The 16,377-nt window shown below is 33.9% G+C and overlaps 1 non-coding gene across 1 annotated transcript; it reads left to right on the forward strand.

The window, feature by feature from the left end:
• Window positions 1-16,024: 16,024 nt before the first annotated feature.
• Window positions 16,025-16,130, forward strand: LOC122054466. The gene has a single exon (XR_006132774.1). It is a non-coding gene; the product is annotated as a small nucleolar RNA R71 (small nucleolar RNA).
• Window positions 16,131-16,377: the final 247 nt, after the last annotated feature.

A 16,377-nucleotide genomic window follows, 5' to 3' on the forward strand; every position in this document is an offset into this window, starting at 1 on the left:
GCAGGACTATCGTGCAGTCCCAGATGCGTCCTTTGTGTCAAGGAGCTGATGAGACATTTGATCATTTGTTTTTTTTATGTCCGATCAGCATGTCCTTATGGGCTAGACTGCGGGTTTGGTTAGTTATGCATCTCTTGAGCATGCCTGGCAAAACGGATGCTGAGGGTTTCGAGAGGAAACTTCGAGGAAACAATCATCTCACCAAGGCGAGATTTTTGATAATGTCGTGCATGATTAATCAATATAATTTTGACGTAGGATATTCATTGAAGTCCAAACGCTGTTTCGACCTTAGCTTAATTTGAACACCTAATATGTACATCTTAATTTCGTTATATATTTACCTCTACAAAAAATAAAATAAAATAAGACTAGAAAGAAAGAAAAAAAGAAGGCAATACATATTTCACCAGTAAAAATTTAGAAAAACAATGAACGAATTAATATCTTCCCGAATCAATATCTTCCCCAAGTAACACTTAATATATTTCAACAACAAATCAATATCTTCCCCAAATAACACCTACTGCTCTCTTTTAGGACGACTTCAGTTGCAGATTAGTCCTGGTTTCGGCTTTACTTTTCTCCTCTTATTTCTTTTCTGAAAGTTTTTTCCGGTGAAGCTTCTCCACTGTGCTCAAGCCATATATACACGTTAGGGCAAACTACACAAGACAGAATTCATGCTACCTATGAATTAATAAACTTGTATGAATACCTTTGCTGTCCTCCCATATCAAAATCTACTTAAACATTAGTGCCTAGAGGCAATGAATGAGGGTAATTAATTTATTAATTATTAACCATAAACTAGGAATTAGAATGAGAACTAAGTTGGGGTAAACAATATGAATTAGTGTATCTATAGCACAACTTTTATAGTTACATATTGTTAAGCTTAGACCTAACAAGTTTGGCAATAAAAAAAAACATTTATTGGTTTCCTAATACATTTTACCGCCCCTATCTATTTTTTTTTTGCATCATTTATTATTATTAATTTATTTTTACCAAAATATATAGTGTGTAGGGATAAAATTAACTTAGATTCTCAAACTATTTCTAATGGCTAACTATTGAACCCTTCTTTTAAAATTATTAGGAGAAAAATATGATACTTGTTTAGAAAAATAAAAAGTTATAGTTTGTTTTATAGTTATGTATTAATCCTTATTAGCATATGCTTCCTTCGAAATAAATATATATTAAAAATATATATATTTTGTGATTTGTCAATCTTTTAAGTCAGTTCTCTTATATTATTAAGACACCCTAAAAGTTATAACATCTTTATTCAATAAATAAAAAAATATATAAAAATAAAAAAATAATATTTTTTTAAAACAAATTATGATCTTTATAATTTTTTTCTTTCTATTTTAACTTTTGCTTTAATCACATACTCATAGACTTTTAAATCAATTTTGACTAACTCTTTGTATTTAAGATATCATGAAAAATCTTTTTAAATCATGTTCCATACTATAGTTGTTCGGTATGATATACCGAAACCTAAACCCGAATATCATATATCATACAAAAAAATTTGGTATAAAAATTCATACCGATACTATATTGAAATTTCAATATACCGAATTTTCGACGCCTTTTGCTAAACTAATTTGACATCTCTTTGAAAATGAAAAATGAATGAAGACAAATAGATGAATGGAGTTTAACATCTATTTAAAAGTGTCAAAATGAAACATCATATTAAAACGTAATTTTATTTATTTACAACGCATCAAAGAACAAAGATTGATTAAAAGCAACAAAAATACAAAAACCTAAGGCTATGAAAATATATAAAAGAACAAAATTATTGACTCCTAAAGAGAATTTCTTAAACCAACAAGTTCGATTCCTTTAGAAATGCTTATTATTCTTAAAGTCAACATAGATAAGACCAAACCTTGATGTGTATCCTAGTTTACATAAGCTATCAAGAAGAGACCAATAGTTGTAGTAATAATGTCTCCTTTGAGTAGCTTGCAAGTCTTTTGGAAGTGTGACATTGCCAAGTCTATTCATGCCTATGATTATAATCAATAAATTATAAGGTTAGAGAATAAATGAAATTTTATATTACCATTTTTAGATAGAAAGACAAATGGATTGCTATAGTTTTCTTTAACATATGTCATTGCCTTATAAAAATCTCACGAAATTATATAGAGAGCCAATTAGAATGGGCCTGATGACATATAAACAATTATATTCCATTAATTATGGACCTACATTTAGTGAAAAAAAAACTAAAATTCTATAATATAATCACTTGGAAAAATTATAAGAAGATTATTTCTTACCCTTGGTCCAATTGGTACTTCATTTCTATTTGAAATTATTGGTAGAACAATATTACTAATATATTGTTCTATTAATTTTAACATTATCAATAAAAATTATTTTATATATCCTACATTTAAATTCATCGAGCCAATCATCTTGATAACTAATAGGTTTAGGATTTGTTGTACCATTATCATTAACATAATATGTTGTGTATTGATTGTCTCCCAAATAGTCGTATGAACCTCTAACTAGCTCCACTTCATCATTAGTAAACTTTGATAATCTTTCTTTAACAATGTATTGAATGGACTCCGGATAGTATTCATATGTTAGAGGGTGAAGGAACCTAAGAAAAATAAACAAAATTATAGGTTACGCTGAAAAAGATAACCATAGTTAGGTGTTGAACCAAGGATGTACAATTACTTTTCATCCGATGTGAAAATCTTTAGCTCTTTGAGTAGTAGCTTTATTATTGTCAGGGTAAGATTTCGTACCAAACAAAATCTAGAAGAATTCCAATTTTTCCTTGTTGCTCTTTCTAAACAAGAAAAGAAAATGGTGTTAGTATTATGTGTTTTTGTAAAATTTCAAATTTTAAATAAATTTGTTATATTTTTTAGCAAGAGATTTTACAAATTGGCTAAGAATGAATTTAATACTAATACATAAACTTTGTTAAGGGCATATTACTTGGTACTTCTCACGATATCTATTCACTGTTGTAGTATGAGATAAGATTAGATTGTGAGCTACAATGTAAGGTTCCGTAGTTGAGTTCGGCATGACAATCATAACCTATAGCTGCCACCACTCTTGTCTCATTGACCAATTTTTCACTCTATCACCATATCTCTTAAAGGAAAAGTCAACATAATCAGTAATGCGTCCCTAAACAAAATGATTATAAACTAAATGAAATATTCATAGCATCTTTCAATAGGTTAGATTATAAATTCTTAGGTACATGATTAATTTCAACAATGTGAGTAATTATTCTACTTTACTACTTATACTATCTTTGGACTCAACCAACCCAAGTACTCATTTTTGATTGTCAAAGGAAGATCGTAGTGATAGAGATTGATATATAGAGTAATACCTAATTTGAAGATAGAAGATTACAAGATATGAAAATATGTCAAAACTATTTGTTTATTAGTTCGAAAAAATAAATTACCTTTGAGTATTAATTGGTCAATTAGCCTATCATGATAATCTACACCTTTCCAATTAACTACAAGATAAAAAAGAATAGCAAATTGTTTGTACTTTAAAATAGTAAAATAATGATGTACTTGATATTTTGAAGAAGATTATAGCTTCCATTACATGGGAAAATTCTAGTTCTGGAGATTGTGAGTAGATAAGCATCAAAATTATGCTCCTTCGTGATGTCAATATTTCCTGCAAGATAAAACTCAAATTTCAACACACCTATGAAAATGAATCTATTTGCATTTTAATGTTTATTTGAACTTAATTATCAAACTTAAAGTTCCATTAGATAAGACCTTTTTTAAATTATAAAAATATTTTTTTTCCTGAGTGATTTTAAAAAATAAAATTTAATATTTGATGATTCATAAAAATACATTTTTTTAGTATTTTATAATAAATTTAAAATTGTTAAATAGTTTATGATAATATAGAATATACATTTTATTTTATAATGATTATACTCATCCATCGTAAACGGTTGTATTATTTGAGATCAGACCTACACTACAGCAAACAAATCAAATTTACTCCTGTGTATAACTTTCATTTTAGAAAAAAAAAAAAGTAAAACTATAAAATTTTAAAGTTTAATATGTTGCTCAGAATTTTTATTAATTCATCCCAAATGCTACGTGTCCTCGACCACTTTTAAGTGTCTCGTCCTCAACTTGAGAAGCAAATGAAGAAATGTCAAACGACACAGAGTCATCAGGGAAGACATCATGACTTAGCTTGTGTACTCTTCATTATTTGTTTTATACCCACATGTGCATTGTACTAGGAGAAGTAAGCCAATTCAATAAAGAGAAAAATGCAGATGACCCATTAAGTTTCATTGTGGAAGAGATGTGAATAAACTATAATTATAGTGAAGAAAATAGCAAACGAATGATACATATATATATATATATAGGGGCACAATTACTAGATCATCAAGATGGATAAATATAAAGAAAAGTTTAGATTGATCGCTAAGAAATATAAATTACATATGATGATAAAAATTGAGAAAATTCAATTATTATCTTCAATTTAAATTATCTCTTTATTTTTCTTGCAGTTCTCATTTTTTAACATTTATTTGAAATTCTAACAATACGTTAAAATGATTATTTTGCTATCAAATACTCGGTTGCTAATCGGCCGATAAACGTATACTTAACAACTGATTAACGACATAAATATTCCATTTTAATTATTTCATCGTTAATTTTTAATGATCAATTTTAATTTTATGATTGAAAATTTAATCAATCATTAATTTAAATGGCAAAAAATTATTCGGTCACGAATTTAATGACCGATTTTAAATTCTGTTCAAAAATTTTAACTGGTCACTAATTTAATGATTCATTTTAAAAGAGGTCATTAAATAGCGATAAAAATTATAATTGGTCATTAATTTAATGATCAATTTTAAAATCCGTCATGAAAATTTTAATGAGTCCTAAGTTTATTAATAAAATTTTGAAATCAATCATTAATGAAATAAAATATTAAATATTAAAATTAAAAATATTAGCAATCTAATTAAATTATTTATCATTAATTTGCTATCGAAAATTTTATTTGGTCATTAATTTTGGTGATTATTCAAAAATTGAGTATAAAATCATCGATTATTACTCTATTTTTTTTTTAGCATATCTCACTTTTTATTAAAAAAATTTATCAATAGTATGTCAAGTGACACCAACAATGAGAAATAGACTGAAGATAAGAAGAAAGTTTTAGCTAGTGATGACAAGTCAAATGGTGTTTTTGTAAAAGTCACAGATGGATTTTTGTCATTTGTGTTAATATAAAATTTATTATATTTTTTATAAACTAAAATTTATGATCTAAAATTAACTAATTAAACCCTTTAGAAATCAAAATGTATACAAAAAGTTGTTAAAATTAATATAACTTGTAACTTATATCCTATCGTGTCACAAAATGTATTATTAATCGTGTTTTCAATGGACTAAATCATCTATAAGGGCATACAATTATGTCTATTCATGCATCCGACACAACTCATTCTCTCATCCATCTTATCTTTTAGTCACCGTAATTTATCTCCCTTGTGATTGTAATGGGACAGATTGACAAGGTACTGATGACAAGCGTAATCGCCTTTTGCCGAATACAGTCATGTTCAATATTGTCAACCTTAGTTTTAGTAGACGATTCGTTCACCCCAGCGCTTTTGTCAATCCGTCCTAGGATCAACACGGAGGAGGTAAATTATAGATGGTTACTAGTCTTTAGAATAGTGACTAATACATGAGGGAGGTATTTACCTCGGCTATACCGAGATTCGAACCCTAGACCTTATGGTGGCAACACCTCATGCGTTAGCCACTAGACCGTCCCGAGAGAGACTAAATCTCTTGGTCCACAAAAAAGTGGACCAGGAGATGGACCATTCATAATTACGATCGGATCATAGTCGCGATTCAATCGTAATTGATTGCGATCCCTTTCTGTGTTCACCGTCTCCCTCAGGTTATAGTTTGGATTTGGAAGGGTGCCCGGAGGCCACTCGGAGGCCGGAGGCCACCCGGAGGCCGCCAGAGGTGGGCAAGTGGCCAGACTACTGAGCGCTGAGCTGGGGACGACCTTCGACCGTCTGCCCGAACCCAAACTATAACCTGGAGGTTGGTGAACCCAGGAAGGGATTGCAATCAATTACGGTCGGATCACGGCTACGATCCGGATGCAATTGCGAGTGGTTCATTTCCTAATCTACTTTTTTGTGGATCAGGGGATTTGCTCCCATCCCGAGAGGACCCTAAATGCTTCATCTGTTCTAACTTATCGTTGTATAGATGGGTCTTGATTGACATAACTTCCATGATCCATTATGAATCAAGCACAACTCGGCGTGTCCGAGCATGTCTTCCGTCATATCTTAGTCACTACACTAATGACTATAGTCATCCATGATTTACCTTCTCCGTGTTCACCTAAGGACAGATTTAGTGGGGACACTGGAGGTGAGCTAATACCTTTTCTTTTTCCACATAATGAATCATGTGGTAAAAGACGATTCGCTCGCCCCTAGTGCCCCGCCAACTCATCTTTAGGTTAATACGGAGGAGATAAATCATGGATATCTACTATCTATTAGTGCAGGTGCCTAAAGTATAGAGAAAACATGCTCGGATGCACCACATTATGAATCAAGCACATATCTGGCCCGTTCCAATCAAGTCCAATTAAACATAAACAAAATGAATGAAGTCCTCCCGGGAGATATACAATCCTCCCGGTTCATATATCAACATGTCACAATAAGGCCTTACCTCAACAATATCTTGGAAATTTTTGTATATGGTGTAACAAAAAAATTTAATTTGTAAGATTTGATTATCTATGAGAAGATACAGCTTACAAGTGCACTTAAAGATTTTATCTTAAACAACAATTCAATTAAGTGCATGATAAATAGCATTTAAACTGCAGATGCAGCAGCTACATTACTACATGCATGGCTATTCTTTAGTTAAAGAATAGTTCTACCAGCTCAAAAGATGAAGGCAAATTGAAAAGAAAACCATGTAATGGAAAAGACAAGGTTGAATTGATTCTTTAAATTTTTGTTCTGAAGAAGACTTCAATGAGTTGTTCTTCCATTTTTGTTCTGTTACCGTGGCAAACAAGGTTTGTCATTGCTGATTTATGAATTGGATCCTTCCGCTGTTGGCCTAACTCAGTTTGTGTTGGATATTTTAAATAAATGAAAATGACTGAGAGTCATGAATGAAAAGTCGTGACTTTCATAACTTAACAGAATCATGTTGAAATGACCAAAAGTCGCAACTCAAGGAAAATAAGTCCCGACTCGTTTCAAAACGTGTCTTAACCTATATTTTACCTATGATTAGGAAAAGACACGTGGCCCCACTAACACCTCAAACATGGTAAACATAGTGGGAAGCCCCCATGAACTTAGTAGTAATCTCCATGACGTGCTTGATTGTTTATAAATAATCCAAGTTGGATAAAAACAAGAATACATATTCTTGATCTCCTTTGTTTACAAAATTATCTTACTTAAGGGGGTGTATTTAATATTGAATTTTTAATTATTTTGAATGACTTTTGTAAATTTTAAAAGTCTAGATGTATTCAATCTAGACTTTATAAACTTTATAGAAATCTAGTGGTATCCAAATTAGATTCTTATAAAGTTTTAAAAAGTCATGTGGTATTTAAACTTGACTTTTTAAAACTCTATAAAAATCCTTTGGTATCTAAAGTTTCAATAGATTTTAATGGATTATTTTAGAAATCATTGATATAAATTTTAACCAATAAGAACTCTCCAAAACACTTGGTACAATTTTAAAAATAAAATAAAAAGTCTTTCTCCTCATCCTTGAGATTTCTATAGACTTCAAATCGTTTTAATTTTTTTACAAATATGTCATTTCTCTTCCTGCTCCTCGATTTTGATTATTTCTTTGATCTTAAAGGTCCTGTCCTTATTTAACCGCTCGGCGGCCTGCATCAATTTTTCAGCATGCATTTCATGTGAAACTAAGAGTCCTCTGGAATGTCGTTCTCCAACGTTAAAACAACAAAAGAATGAATCAGAATGGCTAGAATGGAACAACAGCCACTTGCAGCCTTTTCTTCAACGGTGACTCACGACGACGGGTTGCTGGCAGAGATTTTTTTCTCCGGTTGCTCGTGATGGGAAACAATGAGTGTCATCCGGTGAAGCCTGTGATGTGCCGGAAAGGAGGAAAACAAATAGAAAAATTGTTTGAGGCGACCGGTGATGCTTCCGTTAACTACTTGCGAGCAGGTCGAAGTCGAAGTCAATTTGGACAGCTGCGCTGTGTGTAGAGGGAAGAGAAATTTGAGACAGTAGATTTTAATATAAAATATATATTAATAAATTAAATTAATTCTCAACTTAATTATTAGATAATTTAATAAAGTCTAATGAAATTTAACATAAAAATATTCTATATTTATTATATTTTAAAAATTCCTAAATAAATTTTATAAATTTATATTTATTTATTTTAATAATATTATTACTAATCAAATTAATAATAATATTATTAATTTTATTACTAATCAAATTATCATTCTACATTTTATTAAAAGTTTTGCTAAATTAAAGGGTTGACCAACATTTCAGGTTAGTTTGGATCAAAATTATAAATAAAAATATATAAAACTATTATAAAATTGTTGGATTTAAAATTATATTATTAAAGTTTTTTTTAAGTGAGACGTTATCTTCTCTTGGTTTTTAGTCAAAACAAGATAAAAGTATAAAAAGTTAAAATTTTTTTTATGGACAAGTATGCTATTTATTATTTTATTAAAAAATAATTTAATTAGGTATTTTAGGCTTTGTTTGAAAATAAATATCGTGCGAGACCATGACCACCTATGCTTTTCTATAATTGAATACACCCCCTCAATTCCACAAGTTTCCGTGAAATTTACAAATGTTTGTAAAATTCTTACAAAAAAAAGTCTATAGAACTCTATGGAATTCTTTTCATAACTATATGAGATTCTATAAAAGTCAATAAAAATCTATTAACTCCACAAAAATCTATTATTAAAAATAAAGACAATGAAAGTCATTCAATTTCTTGATTGAATACACCCCTATTAATGTAAAGTTTAGACAATTAGCTTCATCTAATCTTATAGGATATTTGATCTTTGTGTTGCACAATTTATAGACTAAATAAAGCCTTAAGGATAGTGTTTGAAACATGATATGAATTTCAATACATTTGTTCTTTCCTTTTAAAGCTTTCAAGTTTGGTTTTGTTTTTAGCACTAGCTTAGTACTTCACCAACAATCTTAAGGATTTATGCTACGAACCAAAATGGCTAGTGTTGTGAAAGACATAACATCTAATATAGTTAAGCTTGACAGGTGTTACGCTCCGCAAGTGTACGGAAATGTCGCAAGTAATATAAAAGATTATCGTATCCACAGGGACTGGAATAAGCACTAGAAATGTCTCAATGTGAATTAGCTAAACAACTATCCAATTGTTTCAAATGCAAAGTGAAGGTAAACAAATCTAATATTAAAGATCAACAAACAAGAGTTTAGTGTTTTGAGTTATGATAAAGGGAGATTCTAGGAGTTTCGGTTTCTTTGTAAGATTTCTTGAATGTAAATGGTTCACCAATTCTTATCCCTCAATTGCCAAACACTTGTAGAAAGTTGCCGGTTCCCTCTTGCAATAGATAACCGGCTAAGGACTGAGAAATGTATCTAAATATGATCAATTAGACGTGAACCTACGTTGTCCTTACACAGAAGCGCACCTATTACTATGCCTTCCTCGGATATCAACATAGAAGCCCACAACTTATTAATCTATCAAGATACAAGAAACTAATCACAAGATCCATCCTACTCTCTTGAATATTCATATTTCCTCTTCAAGATTATCTCTCAAACGTCCTTACACGGGCTTGCACCTGTCACGTGGATCCCTCGGATGATCGAGTGAGAGTTTATCTTTACAAAGTCCACAAGAAATCCAAACAATCAATCAAGAATGAGAATTAAGCACAAATCACCATTAATCATTCAAGATCTAATTGATACAAGCAAGACAATGTCATTGAAACAAGAAATTGGCAAATCCATAAGAGATTACATCAATCCATCATACAAATACTCCCTTAATCCTAGAATACAAGATCTACTCCATGAATCGAGGAAGAATACCCAAAGAAATAAAGATTACAAGAATTTCTTAAATCCCCAATCCAAGAAACCAAGAAAAGGGGCAAAGAGAAAACTTATCTACGAAGAAGCTTCGTCTTCGGATCCAATCCTCGCTCCGGAGTCGAAATCATCAAGAACTCCTCCAAGAAATCCTCCCAAGAATGGGAGGACACCACCAAATCTTTCCTTCTCCCAAAGGGGAGAGATCCCCTTTCAATTCATGAAGGAGGGATTAAATAGAGGAGGAAATCGGGCGCCACACCGCACGACCGTGTGAGATTCACACAGCCATGCCAGGGGCCGTGTGACGCCCAAACCCCCCTTCTATTCTGTGTGCGACACGACCGTGGTATGCTCTGCCACTGCTCCCCTTTTCACGGTCGTGTAGATCTACACGCCATGTAAGGCATCTGCTCTAATTTCTTCAAATCAAGACACGGTAGTGTGAGATTCACACGGCCATGTCCTCTTCCCTCTCTGTTAAAGGTACACGGCCTGATGCTCTCTCCCTTCAATTCCTTCCAAGCTTCCCGAGGACGCATAATCTTCACCAATTTCGACTCCTGTGTACAGAAAATGCACAAAAAGCAGATCTCCGAACCAAAAGAGTAAATATGCTAAAAGGAAAGTTGGAAGTATAAAAATGCATAGATCAAGCATGCTCAAAGTATGTAAATGTGCGTAAAAACATGTATAAAAGAGTATATAATCTACGCACATCACACCCCCAGACTTAAACCTTTGCTTGTCCTCAAGCAAAATGCTGCAATCTAAATTCATATGTTCTACAATACATTCATAAAACCTAGTGCACTTTCCTAACTCTATCAAAAAGTTTCATTAACAAACGTGATCATGGAAACAAGTAAAGTATGGTTCAAGCATAAGAATCTTGTGCACAGTGTAAAAGTAACTCAACACACTTCAAGTTTCAATCCATGTCCTAGTCAAGTCGTCATCAAATTTGAATTCCTAGTGTTTCCAGTGAAAGACGAGTAACCAGTGATAGGCACTTACTCACCATTCACTTGGTTCATATTTCTCAACTAACCCAAGGTCTCAAAGGTGTGCTCAATCTCTAGGGAAGCTAAGCAGTCATTTCCCCAGTAACCTAACTCGGTCTCAAAGGGGTGACTTGCTAGATTCCACTCATGACAACTGTTTTTTATATCCCTTATTTTTTTTATAAGTGTTTGCATTGTGCAAAACTTATTCACAAATGTACTTTTAGCACACATGTTGGGATATTTTGATTTTTCCAAATGAGCTTTAATGATTTGAGTCTCATCCAGTAACCAAAATAAAAGTTGAGAAATCACCATGGAAACCAAGTACTAAGCAAACAAGATGAATCATGACTATTTCAATGACATCAATTATTCAAGCATCAAGCACAAGTGTAGTGAAGATAAAATCCTTAAGGTTGAACCAAAACTAAAACTCATCACCATAAGATTTTTAGCTTATTAATGCTTCCCAAGATAGAAAAAAGAACTACACAAAGTTTACTACTAGCATCATTCGAACATCATGAATCAAGACAATAATCGTGCTAACATTTCACTTGAATCCAAGAAAGCATATAAGTGAAGATTTGATGTTCTCAAAAAAAAATTTTTTTTTTGCCATGATTATTTCAAAAACAAGCAAAATAAAGCAACAAGCAATGAAAATAAGAACCAACATGAAAAACTAACAAAAACTAAAAACTGAAAACCAAACTAAACAGTACATGACACCCCCCCCCCCAGACTTAAACTTTTCATCGTCCCGATGAAATCAATATGGTGGAGGAGGTGGAGGTGGACGAGGGAAAGGAGGTCTACGATGTGGTTGGCCAATAGGAAAATTAGGAAAACCTGGAATCTCACCCAAGGATCTATGATACTCATATAAAGCATCTACTTGTTGGCTAGTAAGCATCATGCTCTGCATAAAATCTCTCATCCTAGCCTGATCAGTATCATAATCCTGCACAAACTTAGCCACTTGACCTTGAAAATTCCTCGTAAACTGAAAATGATTTTGTACCTCCCTAAACTGATCATCAGATAAAGAGAAGCGCCCCTCCAACATTTTTCGTTGGACATCTTGCTTCTCATGAAGTGATTCTAGAGACGTACGAAAATATGAAAAATCAAACCTAGAAGATCCCGTGTCATATGCAAAAGAATGCCTAGCAGTCTCCATAAAACTAGAAGGTTGCGGGTGTCCAGATGACGAGGGCTCATGATGTGGCTCAGTGTCTCCAGGTATAGAAGGGTTATCCTCAAAATCTAACTCAGAAATTACCCAATTAGCCAGGTTACGAATAGTAGTTCGTTCAGGAAAAGGAAGGGGTAAAGGAGAATCACTCCTCCTAGGAAACGCGAAACCATTCTCATCCCGAACGATCATTTTCATAGCAAGACATGCATCAATGTCAATCATGTCATTACCATTAATTATTTCCAACCCATCAACATCAAGATTTAAATTATAAGCTATTCGAGTAATCAAACCACCAAAAACAATTGATCCCGATGATGCCCTAGCAGATCTTAATAAGGTTTGAACAAAATGAAAACCAGAATCAAATTCAACCTTATAAAGCATAGCCTATAAAGCATAAAGCTCTATCTTTTTAACCACCCCATCACTCTCTCCCCTACCAAAAATAGTTTTACTCATGACTCTATGTAGATACCTAAAGATGGGGTTTTGCATATGGGAGGCCTTAGCTCTTGAAGGCTTATAAGGTTGATCTAACCTAGTTATTGCATTCCAAAAATGATTCCAGTTAAACCTTGGATCAAACCTACGAGGGCTACCGGTGGTTAATCCAAAACAAGAATTAAAGTTACTAAATGCCCATAGAAATTCTTGATTCATTAGTCTAAATGAGAGTTTTCCAAAATAATCATCTTCATTAGTAAAATGGACATCCAATGAACTTAAAAATTCCAAAACAAGACGAGGATATGTAGGCAAATGTGTGTACATAATATCACTCCAATCCAAAAACCCAATCATCAAATCTACATCTTCCCTAATTCCAAGCATATCAAGAACAGTTGGGTCCATATATCTAGTACACACTATCTTTCTATTGACAAGAATTGCAAATCTAGTTACTTGATCATCATTTCTAAACACAATATTGAATTCATTGTCATTACCTTCGTTGCGTGAAGTCCTTTTGCCTTTGCCCTTCACTGGTTGTTTTCCTTTGTCCCTTGATGGCTCCTTCTCTTTGTCTCCATTGGATCCACCACCTCCTTTGCGAAGTTTCTTCAAAATGTTGGACATCTTGATGAGTTTAGATAGGGGAAGAATTATCTAGGGTTGGAAAAATGGAACTCAAAGAACAAAACTTCAAAGAGAAAAGATCTTAGGTTAGGAGAACAAAAAGTCCAAGTCTTAGAGAGGAGGAGAATCCGGATCTAAGAGATCTTGAGAGATTAGAGAGGAGTTTTTAAGAGATTGGGAGAGAAAGAGATGTTTTGGAGAGTTGGGGGTGTGCGGAACACGGCCAAGATATGGCCGTGTAAGGTAGAAAGAAGACTTTAATAACTCTCCTACACGGGCCGTGCAGATCCACACGGCCTCCCCCTCTTCCTTCTCTGGATTCTTCGCACGGCCGTGTCTGGGACACGGCCTCTCCATCTTTCTTCTCGGAATTCTTTGCACGGCCGTGTTTGGGACACGGCCTAGACCTTTTTCTCCTCGGGATTCTTTGCACGGCCGTGTTTGAGACACGGCCTAGACCTTTTTCTCCTCGGGAGATCCTACATGGCCGTGTCTGGATGACACGGCCCAAGCACTTCCCTTCTCTGCAACCTTTCCTTGGCCGTGTATAGCACACGGCCGGGCTCTGTTTTGCACCTAGCCTGAAAACAAAATCAAAAGAATGCATCAAACTAAAAGAAATTAAAATACAAATCAAAACTAACTAAAAGAACCCTTGGGTTGCCTCCCAAGAAGCGCTTGTTTAAGGTCTTTAGCTCGACCAAACTTGATCATTCACTTCTTTTCCTCGCCCTTGGAGGACAGATATACTTTTCGTTTTTGTTGGGAGATCTTCTCCCAACATCTTCCACCACATTGTCTCCTTCGTTTGGTGGCCTTCCATGAGGATGGAAATTCCATTCCTCAAGTTTATAAATGCTTGTCCTGCTACAAGCATTTAAAAGAGACGAGACATGGTTAGAGATATTAGATAAATCATATTCTAACCTTTCCTTACCAATTACCAAAGAAAGCTTATGATTTTTGACATCAATTATAGCTCCAGCTGTAGCAAGGAAAGGTCTTCCTAATATGATAGGAATCCTGGGGTCCTCTTCCATGTCCAACACGACAAAATCTGTGGGAATAACATTCCCATCCACCTCTACTGGCACATCTTCTATAATACCCAAAGGGTACCTGCAGGAATGATCGGCAAGTTGAAGTGCCATAGTAGTAAGTTTAATGTTTTTGAGACCTAATTTATTACAAATTGAATAGGGAATGAGGCTAACACTTGCCCCCAAATCACAAAAAGCTTTTTCAAAAAATTCTTTTCCTATGTTGCAAGGAATATAAAAGCTCCCTGGGTCCTTTAGTTTTGGGGAAGTGTTCTTCTCCAAAATAGCACTACATTCCTCACTAAGCGCAATGGTCTCAACCTCTCCTCTTCTTCTCTTGTTTGACATGAGATCCTTCAGGAATTTGGCAAATCTAGGCATTTGAAGAATAGCATCAATAAGAGGTACCTCTACACAAATTTCCTTAACTTTTTCTAAAAACTTGCCAAATTCTTCATCTTTCTTGAGCATTGTAAGTCTCTGAGGAAAAGGGACAGCTTTGCTCTGATGGTTCAGTGGAAGAGTCTCTTCAACCTCAATGGTACTCTCCTCATTAGCTTGAATTTGATTTGGTATAAAAGGAGAGAGCTCTTCTTCTTTTTGTATCCCTTTTGGAGCAGTCACTTGGGAGTCTCCGAAGGTCCGTCCGCTCCTAAGCACAATTCTATTGCAATGCTCCATAGGATTCACATCAGGTTTTCCTGGAAGTTGTCCTGGTGCTCTGGATGATGAGGAAGCTAGTTGGGCGATTTGACTATCCTGGATCTTTTTATGCTTTTCAGAATTATCCATTCTCTGAATGAGCTTTGCTAAATCTTGCTTCATTTCATTCTGACTTGAGATAATTTCTTCAAGCATCTTTTCAATATTTGACTTTGGTAAGCCTTGAGAAGATAGATGTTGAAAATTTTGTTGCCCAGCTTGAAAATTTGGTCTTGCCCCCATAGATGGTCCTTGATCTTGATTATTTCTGTAAGAAAAATTGGGATGACTCTTCCATCCAGGGTTATAAGTATTTGAGTATGGGTTGTTCTGCCTTTGATTGTAACTCATGATTGCATCACATTGTTCCAGTTGATTGATTTGTGCAGTGATAGCTCCCAATGGACATGAGTCATTTGAGTGCTCTGAACTCCCACATACTTCACAAGATGTACTAATAGCATTGACCATATTAGCACTAGTCCCCATATTCTCAAATTTCTTTGTAAGAGCGTCCAATTTTGCAGACAAAAGAGTGACTGCATCTACATCAAACTTCCCTGATGCTTTAATTGTTGGGTTTACAGAAGAATATCCACCACTTCTTTCATTTGCCCATTGATGATGATTTTGTGCTACACTGTCAATAATTTCTTCAGCTTCATCTAAGCTTTTATTCATAAGTGCCCCTCTAGCAGCTGAATCAAGGGACACTTTGGTATGATAGTTGATACCATTATAAAAAGTGTGCAACACTAACCATCTTTCCAACCCATGATGTGGGCATTGTCTGAGCATACTATTATATCTATCCCATGCTTCAAAAAGAGATTCTGAGTCAGTTTGCTTGAAGCTTGCAATTAAATTCCTCATATGAGCTGTTTTGCTTGGTGGATAGAATTTATCAAGAAACAGTTGCTCACACTGCTCCCAAGTGGTGATGCTATTAGGGGCCAAAGAATTCAGCCATTGTTTTGCCCTATCTCTTAAAGAAAACCCAAATAATAATAATCTAACTGCTTCTGAAGGAACTCCATTCATTTTCATGGTACCACATATTTCATAAAAGACCTCTAAGTGTTGATTGGGGTCTTCATGAGGTCCTCCACCAAATTGGTTCTG

This window comes from Zingiber officinale, chromosome 3A (genome assembly GCF_018446385.1).
Source record: "Zingiber officinale cultivar Zhangliang chromosome 3A, Zo_v1.1, whole genome shotgun sequence".
In the NCBI taxonomy this organism is placed as follows: Eukaryota; Viridiplantae; Streptophyta; class Magnoliopsida; order Zingiberales; family Zingiberaceae; genus Zingiber; species Zingiber officinale.